This window comes from Macaca nemestrina, chromosome 8, assembly GCF_043159975.1.
Source record: "Macaca nemestrina isolate mMacNem1 chromosome 8, mMacNem.hap1, whole genome shotgun sequence".
Taxonomy (NCBI): domain Eukaryota; kingdom Metazoa; phylum Chordata; class Mammalia; order Primates; family Cercopithecidae; genus Macaca; species Macaca nemestrina.
The window spans coordinates 111,414,052-111,423,444 of NC_092132.1; the positions used below are offsets into that span (position 1 = coordinate 111,414,052).

At 42.4% G+C, this 9,393-nt stretch overlaps 1 protein-coding gene across 1 annotated transcript in view; it reads right to left on the minus strand.

Moving 5' to 3' along the window:
- Positions 1-9,393, minus strand: part of LOC139355853 (protein O-mannose kinase) — a 55,312-nt gene that overhangs the window by 2,928 nt on the left and 42,991 nt on the right. The window lies entirely within an intron of this gene.

A 9,393-nucleotide genomic window follows, 5' to 3' on the forward strand; every position in this document is an offset into this window, starting at 1 on the left:
TGATAGCATATACTTAATTAGAATTTTAGAAATCCCATACAATTTTGGAACATACATTAGCATTATTCACAAAAATATAACCTAAAGAAAACTAAACATCATTTTGGCAATCCCATGTACCTAAACATGTCAAATGATCCTATTTACCTATTTTTTTGATATTTCAGGAGCACTCCAAACCATCCAAAAAGCCAAACATCAGAAAAGACAATTTTGAAACTGAAGTTTGATTTTGGGAAGGCTGTTAAATATGTTCGAGGTTTAAAGCACTTGATGTTATGAAACACAATTCCAGATTACCCTAAATTATTTATTTTGCCAAAATGATGACTCAGAAATTTTAAAGAAGCAAAAACCTTTATAACTCTTTTTTTTTTTTTTTTTTTGGAACGGAGTCTTGCTCTGTCACCCAGGCTGGAGTGCAGTGGCTGGATCTCAGCTCACTGCAAGCTCCGCCTCCCGGGTTTACGCCATTCTCCTGCCTCAGCCTCCCGAGTAGCTGGGACTACAGGCGCCCGCCACCGCGCCCGGCTAGTTTTTTGTATTTTTTTTTAGTAGAGACGGGGTTTCACCGTGTTAGCCAGGATGGTCTCGATCTCCTGACCTCATGATCCGCCCGCCTCGGCCTCCCAAAGTGCTGGGATTACAGGCTTGAGCCACCGCGCCCGGCCTTATAACTCTTTACAAAATTTGCCAAAGAGCAGATTAGTGCCTTAAGAATACCTTGTTGTGCTTTTATTTCAATGCTCAATTTACAGAAAAATCATATAATACCCTTTTGAAATTTAGTCAATATGTTCACATAGAGAACCCCTTTGCAAGATAAATTTCCACAATGCTTCCACCACTTGTTTGAACCTGCTACTTCATCCTATCTAATTTAAAACAATCCTTTAACCCTAGGCAAAAATTTACATTTCCATGCCTTCTTATAACCTTTTACAAAAAAACACATTTAGCTGGGCATGGTGGCTCACGCCTGTAATCCCAAGCACTTTGGGAGACTGAGGCGGGTGGATCACAAGGTCAGGAGTTAGGGACCAGCCTGGCCAACATAGTGAAACCCCATCTCTACTAAAAATACAAAAATTAGCCGGACATGGTGGCGCATGCCTGTAATCCCAGCTACTTGGGAGGCTGAGGCAGGAAAACAGCTTGAACTCAGGAGGCAGAGGATTCAGTGAGCCGAGATCATGCCACTGCACTCTAGCCTGGGCGACAGAGCAAGACTCTGTCTCAAAAAAAAAAAAAAAAATTTTTTTTACTGTTCTTAACACACCTCACATATAAATCTATTTCCAGTAGTCTCAAATACATGTTAAAACAGTAACTCATAGCAGTTTTTAATTTAAATGTAAAACTTGGTAAGTTGTTTTGTGTGCTAGATGCAGCCAAGGTTTGACTCCTAGCATAATTAAGGGCATGGTTAGTTCCATATGTTCCCAGGCCTTAATAATTATGAAGCCAGCAAGTCAAATAGTTCTCAAAACCCAAAAAGCAGTTTATAACCTTAAACACTTAGCAAATCTTGCATCTGACCTGCATAATTTAGTCCGCCTATTTACATTTTGATGGCATCTGCTTTTTACCAATAATCTTTAAAGAAGCTGTTTTTATTTCTCAAAGACTAAAGTCACATAAACTGAAGGTACCACAGTTTTTATTTTCTCTTTAAAAAAAATAAGCGCTTGTCTTTCTTTAGGCCAGATTAATTAGAGCTCTTTTTACAGACATCATACACAACATATATATATTTCGTTACACAGACAGGCAGAAGAAACCCTAGTCACTGGGTGGGATCCTTTAAGAGACAGGGCTAGGAAAACATGCAGCTATCAAACCAGAAAGGAACTCATTCCCTAAGACAGGATTGCTAAACAAAGCCTTACCAGGGAGTTACAGGCCATGCCCCCACATTGTAAAACAAGATGGAGGCCTGCAGTGAAGTTCCCTACAAACCACACAGACATGCAAAGCACACCAGTGTGCAGGCCAGTTGGAGTTTCTCTGGGGACCCCTTCCCACCTGGCTGTCTCAAAAAGATAAACACTATGGGCGGATCATGAGGTCAGGAGATCAAGACCATCCTAGCTAACCCGGTGAAACCCCATCTCTACTAAAAAATACGAAAAATTAGCCAGGCGAGGTGGGCGCCTGCAGTCCCAGCTACTCCGGAGGCTGAGGCAGGAGAATGGCGTAAACCCGGGAGGTGGAGCTTGCAGTGAGCTGAGATCAGGCCACTGCACTCCAGCCTGGGCAACCCAGCGAGACTTCGTCTCAATAAAAAAAAAAAAAAGGTAAACACTAAATTCCAGTAAGGGTTGAGAGCAGAAAGGGAGGAGAAGCTAAAGGGCTTCACTGACAGTGTTTCATTGCTTAAGTTGGGTGATAGGGTGCATCCTGTAATATTTTTTATACTTCTTTGGGTGTCTGAATTATTTGATAATTTTTTTAATATATTTTTTAATTTATTTATTATTATTATACTTTAAGTTGTAGGGTACATGTGCATAACGTGCAGGTTTGTTACATATGTATACTTGTGCCATGTTGCTGTGCTGCACCCATCAACTCGTCATTTACATCAGGTATAACTCCCAATGCAATCCCTCCCCCCTCCCCCCTCCTCATGATAGGCCCCGGTGTGTGATGTTCCCCTTCCTGAGTCCAAGTGATCTCATTGTTCAGTTCCCACCTATGAGTGAGAACATGCGGTGTTTGGTTTTCTGTTCTTGTGATAGTTTGCTAAGAATGATGGATTCCAGCTGCATCCAAGTCCCTACAAAGGACTCAAACTCATCCTTTTTTATGGCTGCATAGGATTCCATGGTGTATATGTGCCACATTTTCTTAATCCAATCTGTCACTGATGGACATTTGGGTTGATTCCAAGTCTTTGCTATTGTGAATAGTGCTGCAATAAACATACGTGTGCATGTGTCTTTATAGCAGCATAATTTATAATCCTTTGGGTATATACCCAGTAATGGGATGGCTGGGTCATATGGTACATCTAGTTCTAGATCCTTGAGGAATCGCCATACTGTTTTCCATAATGGTTGAACTAGTTTACAATCCCAACAACAGTGTAAAAGTGTTCCTATTTCTCCACATCCTCTCCAGCACCTGTTGTTTCCTGACTTTTTAATGATTGCCATTCTAACTGGTATGAGATGGTATCTCATTGTGGTTTTGATTTGCATTTCTCTGATGGCCAGTGATGATGAGCATTTTTTCATGTGTCTGTTGGCTGTATGAATGTCTTCTTTTGAGAAATGTCTGTTCATATCCTTTGCCCACTTTTTGATGGGGTTGTTTGTTTTTTTCTTGTAAATTTGTTTGAGTTCTTTGTAGGTTCTGGATATTAGCCCTTTGTCAGATGAGTAGATTGCCAAAATTTTCTCCCATTCTGTAGGTTGCCTGTTCACTCTGATGGTAGTTTCTTTTGCTGTGCAGAAGCTCTTTAGTTTAATGAGATCCCATTTGTCAATTTTGGCTTTTGCTGCCGTTGCTTTTGGTGTTTTAGACATGAAGTCTTTGCCCATGCCTATGTCCTGAATGGACTACCTAGGTTTTCCTCTAGGATTTTTATGGTATTAGGTCTAACATTTAAGTCTCTAATCCATCTTGAATTAATTTTCGTATAAGGAGTAAGGAAAGGATCCAGTTTCAGCTTTCTACTTATGGCTAGCCAATTTTCCCAGCACCATTTATTAAATAGGGAGTCCTTTCCCCATTTCTTGTTTCTCTCAGGTTTGTCAAAGATCAAATGGCTGTAGATGTGTGGTATTATTTCTGAGGACTCTGTTCTGTTCCATTGGTCTATATCTCTGTTTTGGTACCAGTACCATGCTGTTTTGGTTACTGTAGCCTTGTAGTATAGTTTGAAGTCAGGTAGCGTGATGCCTCCAGCTTTGTTCTTTTGACTTAGGATTGTCTTGGAGATGCGGGCTCTTTTTTGGTTCCATATGAACTTTAAAGCAGTTTTTTCCAATTCTGTGAAGAAACTCATTGGTAGCTGGATGGGGATGGCATTGAATCTATAAATTACCTTGGGCAGTATGGCCATTTTCACGATATTGATTCTTCCTATCCATGAGCATGGTATGTTCTTCCATTTGTTTGTGTCCTCTTTTATTTCACTGAGCAGTGGTTTGTAGTTCTCCTTGAAGAGGTCCTTTACATCCCTTGTAAGTTGGATTCCTAGGTATTTGATTCTCTTTGAAGCAATTGTGAATGGAAGTTCATTCCTGATTTGGCTCTCTGTTTGTCTGTTACTGGTGTATAAGAATGCTTGTGATTTTTGCACATTAATTTTGTATCCTGGGACTTTGCTGAAGTTGCTTATCAGCTTAAGGAGATTTTGGGCTGAGACAATGGGGTTTTCTAAATATACGATCATGTCATCTGCAAACAGGGACAATTTGACTTCTTCTTTTCCTAACTGAATACCCTTGATTTCTTTCTCTTGCCTGATTGCCCTAGCCAGAACTTCCAACACTATGTTGAATAGGAGTGGTGAGAGAGGGCATCCCTGTCTTGTGCCAGTTTTCAAAGGGAATTTTTCCAGTTTTTGCCCATTCAGTATGATATTGGCTGTGGGTTTGTCATAAATAGCTGTTATTATTTTGAGGTACGTTCCATCAATACCGAATTTATTGAGCGTTTTTAGCATGAAGGGCTGTTGAATTTTGTGAAAAGCCTTTTCTGCATCAATTGAGATAATCATGTGGTTCTTGTCTTTGGTTCTGTTTATATGCTGGATTGTTTATTGATTTGCGAATGTTGAACCAGCCTTGCATCCCAGGGATGAAGCCCACTTGATCATGGTGGATAAGCTTTTTGATGTGTTGCTGAATCTGGTTTGCCAGTATTTTATTGAGGATTTTTGCATCAATGTTCATCAGGGATATTGGTCTAAAATTCTCTTTTTTTGTTGTGTCTCTGCCAGGCTTTGGTATCAGGATGATGTTGGCCTCATAAAATGAGTTAGGGAGGATTCCCTCTTTTTCTATTGATTGGAATAGTTTCAGAAGGAATGGTACCAACTCCTCCTTGTACCTCTGGTAGAATTCAGCTGTGAATCCATCTGGTCCTGGACTTTTTTTGGTTGGTAGGCTATTAATTGTTGCCTCAATTTCAGAGCCTGCTATTCGTCTATTCAGGGATTCAACTTCTTCCTGGTTTAGTCTTGGAAGAGTGTAAGTGTCCAGGAAATTATCCATTTCTTCTAGATTTTCCAGTTTATTTGCATAGAGGTGTTTATAGTATTACTGATGGTAGTTTGTATTTCTGTGGGGTCGGTGGTGATATCCCCTTTATCATTTTTAATTGCGTCGATTTGATTCTTCTCTCTTTTCTTCTTTATTAGTCTGGCTAGTGGTCTGTCAATTTTGTTGATCTTTTCAAAAAACCAACTCCTGGATTCATTGATTTTTTGGAGGGTTTTTTGTGTCTCTTATCTCCTTCAGTTCTGCTCTGATCTTAGTTATTTCTTGCCTTCTGCTAGCTTTCGAATGTGTTTGCTCTTGCTTCTCTAGTTCTTTTAATTGCGATGTTAGAGTGTCAATTTTAGATCTTTCCTGCTTTCTCTTGTGGGCATTTAGTGCTATAAATTTCCCTCTACACACTGCTTTAAATGTGTCCCAGAGATTCTGGTATGTTGTATCTTTGTTCTCATTGGTTTCAAAGAACATCTTTATTTCTGCCTTCATTTCGTTATGTACCCAGTAGTCATTCAGGAGCAGGTTGTTCAGTTTCCATGTAGTTGAGCGGTTTTGATTGAGTTTCTTAGTCCTGAGTTCTAGTTTGATTGCACTGTGGTCTGAGAGACAGTTTGTTATAATTTCTGTTCTTGTACATTTGCTGAGGAGTGCTTTACTTCCAATTACGTGGTCAATTTTGGAGTAAGTATGATGTGGTGCTGAGAAGAATGTATATTCTGTTGATTTGGGGTGGAGAGTTCTATAGATGTCTATTAGGTCTGCTTGCTGCAGAGATGAGTTCAATTCCTGGATATCCTTGTTAACTTTCTGTCTTGTTGATCTGTCTAATGTTGACAGTGGAGTGTTGAAGTCTCCCATTATTATTGTATGGGAGTCTAAGTCTCTTTGTAAGTCTCTAAGGACTTGCTTTATGAATCTGGGTGCTCCTGTATTGGGTGCATATATATTTAGGATAGTTAGCTCTTCCTGTTGAATTGATCCCTTTACCATTATGTAATGACCTTCTTTGTCTCTTTTGATCTTTGATGGTTTAAAGTCTGTTTTATCAGAGACTATTATTGCAACCCCTGCTTTTTTTTTGTTCTCCATTTGCTTGGTAAATCTTCCTCCATCCCTTTATTTTGAGCCTATGTATGTCTCTGCGTGTGAGATGGGTCTCCTGAATACAGCAGACTGATGGGTCTTGACTCTTTATCCAGTTTGCCAGTCTGTGTCTTTTAATTGGAGCATTTAGTCCATTTACATTTAAGGTTAATATTGTTATGTGTGAACTTGATCCTGCCATTATGATATTAACTGGTTATTTTGCTCGTTAGTTGATGCAGTTTCTTCCTAGCCTCGATGGTCTTTACATTTTGGCATATTTTTGCAATGGCTGGTACCGGTTGTTCCTTTCCATGTTTAGTGCTTCCTTCAGGGTCTCTTGTAAGGCAGGCCTAGTGGTGACAAAATCTCTAAGCATTTGCTTATCTGTAAAGGATTTTATTTCTCCTTCACTTATGAAACTTAGTTTGGCTGGATATGAAATTCTGGGTTTAAAATTCTTTTCTTTAAGAATGTTGAATATTGGCCCCCACTCTCTTCTGGCTTATAGAGTTTCTGCTGAGAGATCTGCTGTTAGTCTGATGGGCTTCCCTTTGTGGGTAACCTGACCTTTCTCTCTGGCTGCCCTTAAGATTTTTTCCTTCATTTCAACTTTGGTGAATCTGGCAATTATGTGTCTTGGAGTTGCTCTTCTCAAGGAGTATCTTTGTGGCGTTCTCTGTATTTCCTGGATTTGAATGTTGGCCTGCCCTACTAGGTTGGGGAAGTTCTCCTGGATGATATCCTGAAGAGTGTTTTCCAACTTGGTTCCATTTTCCCCCTCACTTTCAGGCACCCCAATCAGACATAGATTTGGTCTTTTTACATAATCCCATACTTCTTGCAGGCTTTGTTCATTTCTTTTTCTTCTTTTTTCTTTTGGTTTCTCTTCTCGCTTCATTTCATTCATTTGATCCTCAATCGCTGATACTCTTTCTTCCAGTTGATCGAGTCGGTTACTGAAGCTTGTGCATTTGTCACGTATTTCTCGTGTCATGGTTTTCATCTCTTTCATTTCGTTTAGGACCTTCTCTGCATTAATTACTCTAGCCATCAATTCTTCCACTTTTTTTTCAAGATTTTTAGTTTCTTTGCGCTGGGTACGTAATTCCTCCTTTAGCTCTGAGAAATTTGATGGACTGAAGCCTTCTTCTCTCATCTCGTCAAAGTCATTCTCCGTCCAGCTTTGATCCGTTGCTGGCGATGAGCTGCGCTCCTTTGCCGGGGGAGATGCGCTCTTATTTTTTGAATTTCCAGCTTTTCTGCCCTGTTTTTTCCCCATCTTTGTGGTTTTATCTGCCTCTGGTCTTTGATGATGGTGATGTACTGATGGGGTTTTGGTGTAGGTGTCCTTCCTGTTTGATAGTTTTCCTTCTAACAGTCAGGACCCTCAGCTGTAGGTCTGTTGGAGATTGCTTGAGGTCCACTCCAGACCCTGTTTGCCTGGGTATCAGCAGCAGAGGCTGCAGAAGATAGAATATTTCTGAACAGCGAGTGTACCTGTCTGATTCTTGCTTTGCAGGCTTCCTCTCAGGGGTGTACTCCACCCTGTGAGGTGTGGGGTGTCAGACTGCCCCTAGTGGGGGATGTCTCCCAGTTAGGCTACTCAGGGGTCAGGGACCCACTTGAGCAGGCAGTCTGTCCCTTCTCAGATCTCAACCTCCGTGTTGGGAGATCCACTGCTCTCTTCAAAGCTGTCAGACAGAGTCGTTTGCGTCTGCAGAGGTATCTGCTGCGTTTGTTTAGTTTACTGTGCCCTGTCCCCAGAGGTGGAGTCTACAGAGACAGGCAGGTTTCCTTGAGCTGCTGTGAGCTCCACCCAGTTCGAGCTTCCCAGCAGCTTTGTTTACCTACTTAAGCCTCAGCAATGGCGGGCGCCCCTCCCCCAGCCTCGCTGCTGCCTGGCCGGTAGATCACAGACTGCTGCGCTAGCAATGAGGGAGGCTCCGTGGGTGTGGGACCCTCCCGGCCAGGTGTGGGATATGATATCCTGGTGTGCCTGTTTGCTTAAAGCGCAGTATTGGGGTGGGAGTTACCCGATTTTCCAGGTGTTGTGTGTCTCAGTTCCCCTGGCTAGGAAAAGGGACTCCCTTCCCCCTTGCGCTTCCCAGGTGAGGCAATGCCTCGCCCTGCTTCAGCTCTCGCTGGTCGGGCTGCAGCAGCTGACCAGCACCGATCGTCCGGCACTCCCCAGTGAGATGAACCCAGTACCTCAGTTGAAAATGCAGAAATCACCGGTCTTCTGTGTCACTCGCGCTGGGAGTTGGAGACTGGAGCTGCTCCTATTCGGCCATCTTGCTCCGCCCCTCTATTTGATAATTTTTTAAAGCTACAAGACAGTGTGATTAGTGCTATTAGGAGGACAGTGCTAAGGTGGCATTTGACAGAAGCACCCAGGCTTTTGTCTGGGAAGGCTTCCAGGAGGACTGTCATTTAAGTTGAGCCCTGAGAGCTGTTCGCCAGGAGAAAGCAGGAAGAGTGTTCTCAGGAGAAGGAACAGCCTTTCCAACAGTCCAGAGAAAGTGTCACTTTGTGAAGGAACTGAAAGAAATCTGGGGTGACTAGAGCAGGGTTCTGTAAGGGGAGAGGGGAGACAGGAGGTGAACTAGACAGCAGAGTTGAGTATAGGCTTCTTCCTCAGTATAAGCTGTTGGTGAGTTTGAAGGTGAATAACTCAGGAAAGTAATGGTCATGAGCTATCTCACAAACTCAAGTTCAGTCAAATTATTTTTCTCAAAGAAAGCCCCTATGCCAGAATGTCAGGACATTCAGGTACTCCCTTTCCTCTTTGCCCCCTGCCCCATGGCTCGAAATCCCAGGAGCTGAAGAATGCTGGCATTGGAGCGGTCTGGCCAGGCCATGGCCAACTAGTCGTCATCTGCCTAACACACAGCAGCGGCCCTCTCTGGCCTAGCCCTGGCTTAAACCACAGGAGTCACTGGGTGAATGTGCCCTTCTCTTTTTGCTTGGAGGACACCTTTTTGACACCCTCCCTGTCCAGGGGAGTCTGGAGTTCCTGTCTTAGGGCTGTGCATAGCTGTTCCTGTACCTGGAAGACCCTTCCTTACCCAGACACCTCATGGCT